The 15,813-nt window shown below is 46.4% G+C and overlaps 1 pseudogene; it reads right to left on the reverse strand.

Annotated features, from left to right (window-relative positions):
- Positions 1-1,847: 1,847 nt before the first annotated feature.
- LOC101649449 overlaps positions 1,848-15,813 on the reverse strand; it is a 78,018-nt pseudogene continuing 64,052 nt past the window's right edge.

Raw genomic sequence — 15,813 nt, forward strand, 5'->3', positions numbered from 1 at the left:
ATCTTGTCCAGGGCCTGCCTCTCTTTCCCTTGTCCCTCTGCTTTACCAAGCGTGGTGTCCTTCTCCAGGGACTGGTCTCTCCTGACAGCACGTCTAAAGCGTGTAAGACAGAGTCTTGTCATGCTGGCCTCTTAAGGGGCCTTCTGGTTGTACTTCTTCCCGGACAGTTTGATTTGTTCCACTCATGGTGGCCCTGTATATGCCAGAGTAGAACTGTGTCCTATAGAATGTAGTGGCTGTGAACTTTTGAAGGAGCCCTGATGGTGTAGGGGGTTCCTCATTGGGCTGCTAACCGCAAGGTCAGCAGTTCAAAACTACCAGCTGCTACCGGGACATCGGCAGTTCAAAAACCACCCATAGCTCCAAGGGAAAACGATGAGATCTTCTACGGGTCACAGGCTTGGAAACACACAGGGGTCCTGTGCACAGCCGAAAGAAGCGAGTGCTGCCCGGAGAAAGAGAACAATCTCCTCCTACAAAGAGTGACCGTCTTGGAGACTCACAGGGGCAGGTCTGCCCTGTCCTATGGGAGTCTCTGTGAGTCAGCATTGATGTGATAGCAATGAGGTTTCTGGTGACCTTTTGAAAGCAGAACTGTGCCTTTTTTCCTAGGCTCCTCTGAGTGGATTTGAACCTCCAACCTTTGGGTTAGTAGCAGAGTGCACCGCTCTTTGTGTGCCACGTTATTAGGAAGCCATTAAGCATGTGGTTAAGATTCCTCCCCAAAGCATCACCGGTGGCAAACTGTGCTTCCAGTGTTCATCCTGTTGAACAGCTTGCTATTGAAGAAATGGCAACAAACTGTTACTCCTCATTCTGTTCCTTCAATCCCTATTGACTGAGAGATCATGTAGGATGGCAATGCCAAGTCCTTAGCACAGGCCCACGGCCAGCAAGTCTGTTCTGACTCATCCCCAAACGTTCATTTAGTCAATTCTAACACATAGGACAGGGTAGAACTGCCCCTGTGTGTTTCCAAGACTGTAACTCGTAGATCTCATCATTTTCCCTTGGAGCTGTGGTGGGTTTTGAACTGCCGATGTCCCGGTTGGCAGCCCAACACATAACCTACTACACTCCCATCGTGACTCTTTATAAGATTTCTGAGGCTGTAGATATCTAAGGGGTCTCATCCTTCTCCCAGTAAGCTGCTGTTGGGTTTAAACCACCAGTTTTTTGGTGAGCAGCCCTCTGCTTATCCAGAAACCCCACTAGGACTCTGAGAAAGTAATGGACTATAATCTCTGTCCACAAGGAATTAAGATACAGTATAAAAGTAACACACGCACGTAAATCTAAGTTCTCTCTATGACACGATTGTTTAAATGTAGATTTCAAAGGCACAATCTAATGATTATGAGTGAGTTTGAGAAAGTTTGGGGGGAGTATTCCAGTCTCTTTCAATCCCACATCTCCATGAGCTTTCTAAAGCCCCCTCATACTGCGGAAAATTCTTTTTAAGTTAAAACTCCCACTGCAGTATGAATAGACGTGTGAGGTTGTGAATTGGAATTTTGGAATCCAGAAAACCCTGGGGAGGGCAGAGAGTCACTGGGAAACGGAGTAGCTTCCTTCTTGGAAGACTTCTTCGGTGACAGAGGAGGGGAGGGTGCTGGATATGGTGCAGACTTGGACGAGAACATGGAGACAGAGGGTGAGAAGGAGGCTGGCGTGTGGAAACTGGGAGCCACTCTTGAGTAGGAAGAAGTGATGATGCCCTGTTGAGAGAGGGCTTCTAAACTGAAAGCAGAGAAGTTTAGAGCTAGGATGAGCTGTGAGCAAGACCGCAACCATTTTGGTTTTCGGTTATCAAATGATCCTTTGTTGAGTAACTTCTTGTGTGGTTCTTAACTAGCTGGGCATTCCACAGCATCCCTACTGATGTCGTAAGGGTGGAGACCATCAACATTGTAGCCCACAGGCTGGGCAGGCCCCCCACAACTCCAAACTCACTGCCATCCAGTAGATGTTGATTCATAGTGAGCCTACAGGACAGGCTAGCGCTGCCCCTGTGGGTTTCTGGGACTGCCACTCTTGACGGGAGGAGAAAGCCTCATCTTTCTTCAGACTGCCCGCCTTGCGGTTGGCAGCCCATCTACTAACCGTTATGCTCCCAGGGCTCCTGATGGAAAGTTCCCAGTCTCTCTCATAGTTCCAGAGAGTTCCCTGACTAAAGATCGGTGAGACACCTGCTAAGCAACGCTGACCTGCTCATCAAACACGATGTCCCCGCTGAGCTGCATATTGTCCTGCTTCTTTCCAGGGAGTCCCTTGAGGGCGCGGATGATCAGGGCAGAGGCAGCAGGCACTACCTCAACGTGGGCCCATCTACTCTGAAAGGTCAGTCTCACGGCAATCTTTAACCCCTCCTTGACCATGTCATCCCCAACCATTTCTGGAGACAAACCCAGGGGGCCAGTCTTGGCGCCAGCACAGAGGCAGCACTGACTTCCCTACTGGTGCACTTTAAGGGCATGACTTTGATCTCACTGGGGTTGAACTTGGTGGCAAGGCAGAGGTGGCTTGTGTCGGATGGACCCAGATGCGGGACAATCAAAGAAAGCTACATCCATGCCGCCTACAAACTGAGAGCTGAAAGTAAGACCATAGCCATTATGATTTGTGTCAGCCCTGTTTATGTATAACCAGTTGTGGTCATTACATAATTTCATGTCAATTTGATAAATAGGTTATAGGGGTGGAGCCTAGCCTGTCCATCAGGTCACAGCCTGATTGATGCCTCCTTGTGGGCGTGGCCTGCTCCTGAGGATTCTGGGAGTTTCCTCTCTTCCTCCCTGGAAGCAGGACACACACTCTCCCTCTCTCTGCTTCACCTTCCTCTTGCCACCTGGAGCCACGCTGATGGCAGCCACCACTGGATCCACAAGACTTTCCACCCAACGGCCTTTGATCTTCCTGCATTTGGCATCATTGCATGTACTACGTGAGTCTGAAGAGTAATTTATGGACTGGTATTAGACATATGGGCTAATATCGGGCTTATGTACTTGATCTGCCCTGGGCTGGGATGTTTTCTTAATATACAATTGTTCTTTAATATCAAGCTCTCTCATACACACATATGAGTATCTCTGGATTTGTTTCTCTAGTCAACCCAACTTAACACACCAGTCTTGTCATTGATTTGTTACTGGGTTCTTTGACTGTTTCTAAAGAGTTCTTTAGAGTCTGCCCTATCGGGTCAGCATTCACACAAAGGCAGTGAGTTTGCTTTGGACTGGAATGTTAATTGCAATTTGAACCACAAGGTCAGCAGTTTAAACCCATCTGCTTCTCCTAGGGAGAGAGGCGAAGTTATCTGCTCCCGTAAAGATGGACAGCCTTAGAAACCTCAAGGGGCATGCTCTACTCTGCCCTATTGGATACCCTATGAGTTAGAATCTACAGTGGTTGAATTTGGTTTTTATAGTTTGAGCTTTCTTTATCATTATGTATGATAAGGAAATGAAATGTCAAGGTGATAAATTATGGAAATCTCCTTCCATGTACTCACTATGCTTTGCGACTTTCTATAGTTAGAAAAAAGCAAGATAAATATCATGTGGGACATTGGGATGGGGAGCACCCACCAAAGAGCCAAGTTGCTGGAAGGATGCTCCGGTGGTGGCTAGCTTTCTAATACTATTCCCTTTTTCTCTCTCTGTCTGTTCCACTTGGAGTAGTTATTGATGAGGCTCAAATGTGTCAGGGCAAAAACCCAACAATGGTGGGTAATAAATGTGGTATCCAGCATGGGATCTCAGTCTGTAGTAAGATTTGATGATGGCTGCCCCCATGAAAAGGAGTTCTGTTGGTGTAGTCGTTAAAGCATTCATCTGCTAACCAAAAGGTTGGTGGTTCGAACCCACCAGCCACTTCTCAGGCTGTCTGCTTCCAGACAGACAAACAAACCAACCCTCTGACATCAAGTCTTTTACCACTTACTGCATTGGAAACCCGACCGAGCAGTTCTCCTCTGTCCTGTAGGGTTGCTATGTGTGGGCATTGACTCCACAGTACTGGGTTTTGTGGTATGGGTCCCTTTAAGAAGCTGGTGGCATATGAAAAAAAAAAAAATTCACTACCATTGAGTTACTTCTGACTCACAGCAACTGTATAGGACAGGAGGGTAGGGTAGAACGACCCCTGTGGTATCCGTGGCTGTAAATCTTTATGGGAACACACTGCCTCACATTTCTCCCAGGGAGCAGCAGGTAGGTTCAAACTGCTGACCTTTTAGTTAGCAGGCCAACTCTGCAGGGCTCCTTGGTGGTATGGTAAAAACTGTACTCCAACAGCAACAGTGATCATGGTGGCTGCGGCCACACAAGCTCAGTGGTCGGTGAGTCAGGAATTGAGAAGGAGGGCCAAGGGCCCTGGCAGAGGAAGTGTGCAAGGGACATTCAGGAGCTAAGACATCAATTAGGCTCAGATGTAGACTGATAGGAAGATAATGAAGTGAGGTCCGGGTTCTCCCCTGTTTTCTCTGGGTGCTGCTCAATTTGACACCTGTGCTAATTGCTCAATTTGACACCTGTGCTAATTCCTTAAGTATCGAAATCAGATCGGCTCGATCATCTGATCTCCCTGGTGATCCATTGAAATTTGTTTTAGTGTTTCCTATGTTCTGCTCCCTTTTCGATGGTGATGTCTATCTATCTGTTTTACGGTGTTATTCTTGTTCGTGTTTGTTTGTTTGTGAATGCTTTTATGCATTCACAATCCAGAGAGACAGTAACTGGAGGAATGGCTCCTTGGGGTGGGTATGGCAGGGGAGGCTGGCTGGAGGGTCATGGGGAGCTAATGACGAGGAGGCCCAGAATGAAAAGAACGTTCTAAAGTGGATTGTGGTGCTGATTCGACAATGTTTCTTGATGTGACTGAGCCATGGAACCATATGTTATGTGAATTACATGCCAATCAAACTGTTGAAAAACAAAACAAAAACAGGTCGGCAGAGCCTCTCACTGCTCCAGCGAATATTCAGAAGGCCTTGGCTGTTGGGGTTCACCGTTGGCAGTGGGAGCCCCAACTCCATGTTCGGTTCAGCTTCCCGTGAGCTCTTCCTGACCAGCGAGTAGCAGCTTTGCTCTCAGGCCCAGTGTGCTTGAATGGAGAGTACAGCTCGCCCACTAGCCCAGGCAGGCAGGCTCCCCCTCAGGGATCTTGTTTGGTGCTGCCCTGAATGACGTAAGCATACTGTCACCTGGAAAGTGGAGTCCCAGGGTTGGAAGGTCATTACCTGACAATAATCCTATCAGACTGGAGAGATTCAAGTGGATATTAAAAATATCAGCCATGGGGTGGGTGGATGGGTGGGTGATGGGGAGCCAACATTAAAGAGTACAAGAAGGTAGAACATGTTTTGAAACTGATTGTGCTAGCGGCTGTACTATAGTCCTTGATTGAACTGGACATCGAATAATATTATGTCTGCATTGTGTCCTATAAAATGGTTTTAAATATATATATCTGCAACCTCTAGGTTTATCTCTATACCCTGCAGTCGGCAACGTTTTACTCCAACTTTTGAAAATAAGTAAGCACACAGAAGCATGTGGTTTCTGCCCGGGGATGCTGGAAGGTCCTCTGGCCCTGGTAAGAGAGAGGACGGCGTTCGTTAGAGCTTCCTTCCCAAGAAGGGCTCTTCCCATTCGCCCAGCCATCCCTCCAAGGCAGGAGTGCTGAAGCGCCATCACCCCCAGAAATCAGAGCCCCTCCATGCTTGCCCTGAGCCCACTGGAGAGGTGGTTTCCACCCAAGCCAAGACAGAGGGGAAAAGATGCGATTGAATGCAGCGTTTCACCCCAGAGACAGAGCCCCCTCATGCTTCTGCCCTCTAGGGGCGTCTCCAGTCTCGTGGCCTGAGCCCTTCCAGGCAGCTCTCTGGGTCCTCTCTCCCTTCAGCTCTCCTCTCAACACTCGCCATCCAGGCTGGATTTTGCTATTGCCCGATGCGGTCTACATAACAACACATGTGCTCCCACACACGTCACACGCCTGCACGCGCCTGCACAACTCTCCTACTTACCATACTCTCCCCTCCCACATACATCTATGTACACACATATGCCACACAGATGCATGTACATTGCATACATGTACACCACATATACCTGTATATCACATGCATGTGTGTCACTGACATGTGTACATCACATGCATGTATGTCACATATACATGCACACCACTCACATTCTCACACACCCGTATACACCACATACACAGCATTCACACATCACTCCACATCCATACCACACATGTATAAATCACCAAACACACATACATGTACACCACATACACCATTCAAACACATGCATGCAAACTACACACTACTCACACACATGCATACACGCCACATGTATATCACACATCAGTACACATGTACATGCACACACCACACACACCACTACATACACATACATTCATATATACTGCCATACCATTCACATTCACACACACATATACCACGTATGTAGCCACTCTCACACACGGTACAGGTCCCTACACACAAACCACACATATACAAGGGAGCTTCAAAGAGTTAGTGGAAAGTGAAATTAAAGTCTAAAGAAAATGTCCCAGGAAACTACAGGGTAAGCGTGGGACTGCTAGTCACAAGGTCAACCGTTCCAAGCCACCAGCCACTCTGCGGGAGAGCAATCGGGCTGTGTGTTCCCTTAAGGACTGGCAGTCTCTGAAACACGGTGCCCGGACGCTGTGAGTTGGCGCTGATTCAATGACAGTGGGTTTGATTTGCATTTATACACCATTAAATATGCCCACGTACCACACATGCACACGCATCATACACACTGAGCACATTAGCACACACACATGCACAAACACCATATATGCAATCATTACACGCCATACACATACCATGTACACTACCTCCCCCATGCACACACATCACATACATCCTCTGTCCTATTGATCCCTGTTAGTATATCAGGAGCTCTGGAGGTGTAGTGGGTTACTTGTGGGACTGCTCATCATAAGGTTGGGTGTTCAAACCCACCAGGTACTCCTTGAGAAAAAGATATACTGGCTGCTCCTGGGAAGATTCACAGTCGCAGAAACCCCGTAGAGCGTCACTGTGAGTCAGAACGGACTTGGAGGAGGTGGGTTTTGACACAGGACATATTTCCCTGTTTGTTCGTTGTCTCTCCCCTCCCACTAGAGTGAAAGCCCCACAAAGACAAACTATTTGTGGGTCTATTTTGTTTTCTGTCATCCCCCAGAGACTGTTTCATGCCTGGCACTTAGTAAATGCTCCAAAGAAAAGTACTGAATAAATTGTGAATCTCACATTTTAGAACTTGTTTTTGAAATGTAGAAGGTTTCTGGAAAGTCAAATGTCGAGTAGATATGGGACAAGTGCTTTTCTTTTCTAACCACCATAACTAGCTGAAAGAAAAACGTGCAGACATGGTGGACAGGGGTGCTCCAAACGTCGATCGCGATCTACTAGTCGATCGCAAATGTAGTGTGGGTAGATCGCATGATATTAAGAAAATAGATGTAAGCCTATCATCAATCCCATCACTTAACTGATATACAGCACAGCCAATCAGATGCAATCTTAGATGTCAAACGCATGCGCAAACAACTGCACTAAGTGCAGCAAAACTGACAAGCTAAGTTGTCGCCAATTTTTAGACCTTGGTTTTTTCCTCTTCAACATAAGAAAGGGTATTAAAACAAGGGGGGCGGGGCTGGACCAAGTAAGAAGACAAAAACGTATCACTTTCCTACGGAATGGGAGATTTTGACTCTACAAGCCGACATTCCGCTGAAGTCCAGAGCTCATGGACAGTTCTGGAACTTACTCACAGAGGGAAAGTACCCAAACATGAGAACATGCACTACCTCCTTGACTTCAGTATTCGGCTATACTTATTTACGTGAGTCAGCCTGTTCCCACACAAAGATCATTAAATCCCAGCACCATTCCACCATGACTGATGATCATTTGGAATGTGCTTGAGGCCGGCTGTCAGCAGCTACTGTCCGGACTATGCATCCCTGGCTCATTCCTTTCAGTGCAAGTCATCAGAGTAAACTCAGGTCATGACAAAAAATGCACATAGTTAATTGTGCTGTGTTGTGCAATATGGACTCATACGGTTATGCAAGGTACATAAACATACATTGTACATATGAAGAATTCTCAATGCATTTATGAATAAATGTAATAAATAAACATATGTTTGTATTTTGGTAGTTGGTAGCTCATTTTCACTTGATCATTTTATAAGTAGCTCGCATGCTGAAAAAGCGTGAGCGCCCCTGCTGTAGATACACGAGGTCCTCGGTGCACCGGGCATTCCATGGCTACGCTCTGTGCGATGAATCAGTAACAGTGAGTTTAGGGTTTGGGGGTACTTTGGCGGCAGGGGGTGGATATACAAATTGTGACATTGGTGACATCTTCCAAAATGTGTCTGTAATCTCTTTAACTCTTTCACAGCAGGTACCACTCTCATGGGAACACTCCTATTTCTGCCTCTGGGTTTCATGGAAGTTTTTGCCTGCATTGTATGGTAGGTGCTGGAGTCCGACTGGGACTGTGTGGAACAACAGGAGATTCCTTGAAGGCTGTGGTTGGAGGGAATGCATTCCATTCTGGAGAAGTGAGTCTGCGAGATGCCTGCTTCAGCTTTGAAAGGCTCCGTACAGTGAGTTAAAGCCTGTTAGTATATTTACTTTTTTCCTAGGAGAAAGATGGGTCTTTCTACTCCCTTAAACTACAGTCTTGGAAACTCACAGGGGTAATTCCACCCTGTCCTATGAGTCAACATCAACTCGATGGCAGTGAGTTTGATGTGCTAATGAAAGGAGCCCGGGCAGCGTAGTGGGTTGTGCATTGAGCTTCTAACTGGAAGGCCAGCAGTTTGAACTCACCAGCCCCACTGAGGGAGAAAGGCGACCATTCTACTCTGTTCTAAAGGGTCACTCGGAGTTGGCATCGCCAACAGTCAGTTGAGTGAGTACGTTACTGGAAACGTGTGGTGTCTAGAATTAGGAATACTCAAGGGATTTTCCCCTATGCCCCATCTCACCTATCCTATCATCAGAGTCCATCGGGACATATATAACCCACATAATAGTTATCTAAGAGAGAGCCAAGACCCAGGTCTGGGTCACTTCTCATTCTGACCAACGGCTCCTGGGCTCTAGGTGACCTGGTGGTGGTGGGATCACTATGCCATTGCGCGTCCATCCAGTTGTCCTTCACAGTCTCCGTCCCTCTGTCTATGTCCCCGGTCCTGGGGGAGGACCAAGGCGTGGAGGCAGAAACAGAGGAGGGGAAGCTGGAGCGTGATCCCCACAGCCTCAGAGGTAGAAGCCTGTTAGAAGGCGATTTGGTGTCAGCTGCCCGGAAGTTGGCAGCAAGACACGTTGGTCTTCCGTGTAATAGAATGCAGTGCTGCCCAGTCCTGCGCTGTCCTCCCGGCTGCCGGTATGTTTGAACCCAGGGTGGCAGCTACTGTCTGTCCATCCCACGGAGGACTTCCTCATTGTCACTGACCACTCCTAGTGTCCTTCTGAGGCTATGCCCCCAGATAAGCAAGACAGAGTGTCTTCACTTCTAAAGGATATCCTGTCATTCCTCCAAAGGAGGACGGAGGGGGAGAAATAGATTGCTATAGAGAAGAAGGTAGGCTTGGCTGATGAGCCCAAGTGGGAACAGAGTGACAGCACACACCAGCCATGTCTTCCTCACCACCTCCGACTGCTAGCCTTGACTTGACCTTGAATCTCTTCACCACTGCCTCAGCACTGAGATCTTCCCTATCTGGTTCTCAGCCAGGACAGTAACAGGTGATCTCTGTTTCCTGCTGCTCAGAGAGCTTAATCCTGAGTAAACCTCTCCTTCAGAGAGCTCACTCCTTCTCCTTCTCACGATGCCAGGTGCACCAGCGGGTAAATAAAACTCCAGCTAACCCAACCAGAGCCTGCCGCAGGTCACAATGGGCAGGGAGAGCCCAGGCTAAAGTTTCACCTGGTCCTTCCTGTTTGGGAGTTCTAACTGTCTGGTAAGAAAACCCTGAGGGTCTTCCGGGACTCTAGTCAGGACTCAGCGGAACACCACCAACTTCAGGAAGCTTCCCCTGATGTTCCCAGCCTGGAGCACTCCTCTGTATCCAGAGCCCGTTGGCCTGCCTTAAACCCACTGCCAACGAGTCGATTCCAGTTCATGGTGACCCTATAGGACAGAATAGGACTGCTCCAAAGGGTTTCCAAGGCTTGTAAGTCTTTCGGGAGCAGACAGCCTCATTTTACTCTCATAGAGTAGCTGGTGGGTTTGAACTACTGACCTTACAGTGCATAACTTAACATGAATGGTTACTATCAATGGTTACTAATAGTGGTCACTATCAGTTCACCTGCTCTTCCAATTGTGAGGCTCTTGAGGGTAGGAGCTACCAACGGTTCAGAGCATCTGAACTATGTTAGACACTTAATGCTTGCTTGTCTATTAAATCATCCGTGCTGTTCAGTCAATGCCGACTTTTAGTGACCAGGACAGGGTAGAACTGCCCCGTGAGTTTCCAAGACGGTAACTCTTACAGTCTGCTGCAGTAGAAAGTGGCTTTCTCCCAAGGAGATTTCCAACTGGTGGTTTCCAACTCTGGATCTTGCAGTTAGCAGCCCAGCGCATAAACACCATGCCACCAGAGCCCCTTGTGTGTTAAGAAAGGTAAGTACAGGTGAATATTAAGAGGATTCTGCAAAAAGATGGTACTATGTCCACTAACGTCTCTTGGGGAAGATCAATTAGCACCATGTCAATGTATGAAAGCCTAACCGCTAAGCACGTGGTTGGTGGGGACTGTGACTGACAGTGGGAGTCCTAACTGCACTTTGACATAAAAGGAACCTCCATTGAGATGAGCCATCCTCGCAGGGCAAGGCCCACCTCTTTGAAGAGAAAGAGAGCGACTTTGGGCTGTCAGTCCTTTTACAGGAGCCTCCTAGATGTCTAGCCTAGGAAGATTTCGTCTTTTCACCAATGACTGGAGTATTATTTTTTAAAGGAAAGACTGATATAGGAGTTATCAAAAGGTGTTATAAAAATGTAAAAAATCAATAATCCACATATTATAGTCTAAAAATGGTCTTAAATATGTACACTTTCCTTTCTTCAACACTATTTTAAATTCTATATCATTAACTCCATTAGTGATACTATCCATAGAATTCCCATATCCCTTATGGAGGTGATTGATAATGTTCACCAATAAAATGATAATGATGTCGTCTCTAAAGTGGACCAGGGACAATATAAACCATATAGATGGATTTTGAGCTTGCATTTAATCATAACCCTAATCCAAGAAAAATTAGTTCTGGTGACATAGTCCTACTCAACGCTTGCCCACATTGAAGACATCACTGAAGATATCGGTGCTATAGCAAAGTGTGGTGAAGAAATCAGATGGTGCCCAGCTATCAAAGAATTCCGTCTGGGGTCTTAAAAGCTTGTCTTCAGACAAGCAGCCCTCTAAGTGAGGTATCAGCTAAGTCCACATGGACGAAGTACAGCAGCCTGTGTGATCCAAAGATTATAAATAAATAAAATTTTTAAAAAGATTATAAATAATAAAGTCCAAGATTGGAGGAGGGAACAACGTTAGAGCTTAAATTCTAACGACCTAGTTTGCAGAAGGTTATGGATGAAAGTGAAAGCCTCAAATCCTTTTGCAGGATCCCCTCGTGGATTAAAGCTCCGGTGAATTCCCTCTGACCGCTGTCCAGGGATGTGACTAGCCTTGCTATCAAATTGACTGCATTGGAAAGTGGATCAATACAGATGCAGTTAGGTTAAAAATTAACACTCTATCATTTGTTGTCCCTTTTGACCCATTTTAAATTTGTTGTAATTTTTATTCTTTTTTGCTGTCTTTTCCATTGAAGCTTTTCTCTGTTCTCTTGTTGTTGGTTTAGTTTTGTATGTTTTTCTTTATATGATGTGTTAGTCTGGGCAATGACGCTGAATGGAGAAAGACCACAGGTCAGTGGGTGGAAAGTCTTGTGGATCCAGTGGCAGTGGAAGCATCTCAGAGCTTGCAGGGTTTCCATGTGGCTCCTTCAGCTCCAGGGCTCTAGCATAGCTCCATGTGTCTTGTCAACAGGAATGTCTCCCAGGGAGTGAGTATGTCCCGCCTCCAGTGAGCTATTTATCCTCATCGTGTCTCCAAATGAGGTCATCAAACTGCGACATGATCAACAGGCCAGACTCTACCCCTTCCTCAAGTTGAAAGATTATATAACTGCCACATATGAAATCCAGGATAAGTAAATCTATGGAGACACGATGAATTGCTTCTTAGGGCTAGGACAGGGGGTGTGGAAGGGAAATGGGGCGTACAAGGAAGAAGAAAGTGTTCCTAAATTAATTGTAGTGATAATTGAACAACTGTTTTTAATTTAAGCCATCAAATTGTATGCCAATAAAACCATTAATATATTTTCATAAGTCATTTTATTTGGGGCTCTTATAGCTCTTAGAATAGTCCATACATCAATTATATCAAGCACATTTGTACATAGGTTGCCATCATCATTTTCAACATATTTTCTTTCTACTTGAGCCCTTAGTATCAGCTCTTCTTTTCTTCCTCCCTCCCCCACTCTCCTACCCTCACGAACCCTTGATAATTTATAAATTATTTTTATTTTTATATCTTACACTGACCACTGTCTCCCTTCATCCATGTTTCTGTTGGTTGTCCCCTTTGGTGGGGGGACACCAGGTATACATCAACCATTGTGATTGGTTCACTCTTTCTCCCCCTGCTTCCCCCACCTTTCCCCTGTCCTCGTGAGACCATTACTCCCATTGCTGTTCCTGAGGGGTTTCTCTGTCCTGGATTCGGTGTGTTGAGAGCTCTTATCTGTTCCAGTGTACATGCTCCCGCCTAGCCGGATCTGTAAGGTAGAACTGGGGTCATGATATTGGGGGGAGGAAGCATTAAGGAACTAGAGGAATATTGTGTGTTCCATTGGTGCTGTGCTGCACTCTGGCTGGTTCATCCCTTCTGTGTGACCCGTCTGTGAGGGGATGTCCAATTGTCGACAGATGGGCTTTGAGTCTCCACTCTGACTCTGCTCGTTCGCATGGATATGATTGTTTGTTCTGGGTCTTCTGAGGTATGTATTAATTTTTTTAACGTGAAAAGGAGGCCATTGTCAGACTTCAGTTTTCAAAAGAAAGCCTGCAAGAAGGCAAAATGAGATGCCAGGGAGGGGATCCAGGATTTTCTCATAAGCTCTCAAGCAGAACTTTTAAGAGGAATTGTTACATGAAACGAAAATACAGTTCCTTGGTGGTGCTGTGAGATAAGCGTTGGCTTGCCAGCCTTGAGGACAGTGGTTCAAGCCCAACAGTTGCTCCAAAGGAGAAAGATGAGGTTGTCTGCTCCCCAAAGATACACAATCTCATAAATCCTTAGGAGCAATTCTACTCTGTCCAATAGAATCTCTATGAGTCAAAGCTGTGGCTTTGAGGATTTTTTTTTAATTTCATAATAAACAAAGGAAGACTTGGCCAAATGGAAAGACAGCCATTTCCTTGTTGGGAATAGAGAGAAATAGATGATAGAGATCAAGATACATCGATCAACCGACAGGTCAATAGATATTCCACAAAGGGCTTCTTGTCTGCAGCATCTGCAGTAAAAGCGGGTGCAGACCGCCATTGCCACACCCCAGCTGGGAAAACGGAAGCCTCTTGGAGAAGTGCCTACAGTCTCACAACCAGCCAGCAGCCAGGTTCTTTCCCACCCCACATCCTTGCAAGTTAAGATCCCAGTTTACAGAAATATATATATAGATATATCTGTATATAGATATAGATATATCACAAAAGAAGAAACCAGAATAAGGAATCTACCCAGAGTGATGCTAACTAAGAATAACATCAACTTGGAATGGGTTCTCCCCACCTGCTGTCACCCACACGGTGACTTGGACATGCCCCATCTTCATTCGGAGAGCATGCAGCATCAGAGAGCGAGAGGGACCCTGTAGCCTTTGTCACGATGGGGATCAGACACTTCCATTCAACAACCCCCAACCAGACCTGCGAGGAGTCATCTGAAGTGTGACCCCCTTTCTAGTCACCGTCTGTGACTCCCCCACACTCTGATCTTCACACCCCGAACAGTCTGCATGGGGTGCTTCTCCTCTTGGCCGACTTAATGATTGCAGTTGCCACATTCACAACCCCACAAACGTGCAACCCAGCACCGTGACACTCACACGCAGGAGTAATCGTTTGTTTAACCTGACAGTGCATGCTTGATGCTTTCACTCGTTTGTTTGTTTGCTTTTTAAAAATAAGAACCCACTTCATCCCGTCTGAGTCATAGCTAAGTCCACCTTTAGTTTAATGTGCAAACACACCTGAGACAACCTGTCTCCCGTGGATCCTTGGCTAGACAGCAGGTGGGTGTTTACACCTAAGGCAGGTGAGCATCCTGTCGGGAAATGGAAAAGGGGGAACACAAAAAGGGACTGGGGCAAGGGGAGGGACGGGCTGATGGCTGCAGTAGACATTGGACTCTGATGTGCCTTCTGTCTTGAGACCCATGGAACGGAGGTCTCTGACTGAATGCTGCAAAAGAGCCAGGATAAATGGGTGCGTAAGCAAATGTGATGAAGAAAGCTGATGGTGCTTGGCTATTAAAAGATATAGTGTCTGGGATATGAAAGGCTGGTAGTTAAACAAGCAGTTCTAGCAGGGAAGCAACAAAGCCCACATGGAAGAAGCACACCAGCCTGTGTGGTCATAAGGTGTCAACGGGAAGAGGTATCAGAAGTTCAAAAACCAAATCAATGTGAAGGGGCGTGGATGTAGTGGAGATCCGAAACTCACTAAGATAACTGGACAGTCCCTCTCAGAAAGGTCACATGGAAGGGGCCATAAATCCAGGGTGTGGTATGGCACTGATGAACCACATAACTATCCTCTGTTCTTTAATATTCCCTCCCCTGACTATTGTGGTTTTTATTTGTCTTACCTCATCACGTATGTTAGATTTGTGTGTTCATTTGTATATTTAAGGTCATTCAGTACATGAAAGTCAAGATAGATAACCCATCAGAAACAGTAATATGAGTAATGGGTCCCTGAGGGGACAGGAAGAGAGAAGGAAGGGGATGGGGGAGGGGAGAGTGGGGAGCTGATAGCATTGATGACTGTATAACCCTACTCTGTGGGATTGAACAACAGAAGTGTATGCGAATGGATATATTGGGTTGTGTAAGATATGGCAAAAAATAAAAAAACTCTTCTGGGGAAACAAAAAAAAAAGGAATAAGGGTTCCTGGGATTTATGGTGGGGGAGAGATGAGCTGACATCAAGGGGTTCAAGAAGAAAGAACATGTTTTGAAACTGATCGTGGGAGCAGTTGTACAACACTGCATGATGTGACTGAACTGTGGAATGTTACGATAGCTGTAGGAGCTCCCCGAAAATGATTAAAAAGATGAATTTTTAAAAATGCCACGTAGACTCCGGGGCTCACTCACTGCCATCGAGTCCAATGGACTCATGGCAACCCTGTGGGGCAGAACAGAACCCCCCTGAGGGTCTCCCAGACCACAACTCTACAAGAACAGGAAGTCTCACCCTGTTTCCCTCAGAGTGGCTGGTGGTTTTGAACTGCTGACTTTGCAGTTTAACCGCCTGCCGCTTAACCCACGGCACCACTAAGGCTCTGACTCGGGAGCATTGGGAAGGTGTAGACCCCTTTCTTCGATCTGTTCAGTGCCTTCCCTCTCAAACCAAAAAATAGATA

Source organism: Echinops telfairi, unplaced genomic scaffold (assembly GCF_000313985.2).
Source record: "Echinops telfairi isolate 266 unplaced genomic scaffold, ASM31398v2 ScPeMD7_2565;HRSCAF=3150, whole genome shotgun sequence".
Lineage (NCBI taxonomy): Eukaryota > Metazoa > Chordata > Mammalia > Afrosoricida > Tenrecidae > Echinops > Echinops telfairi.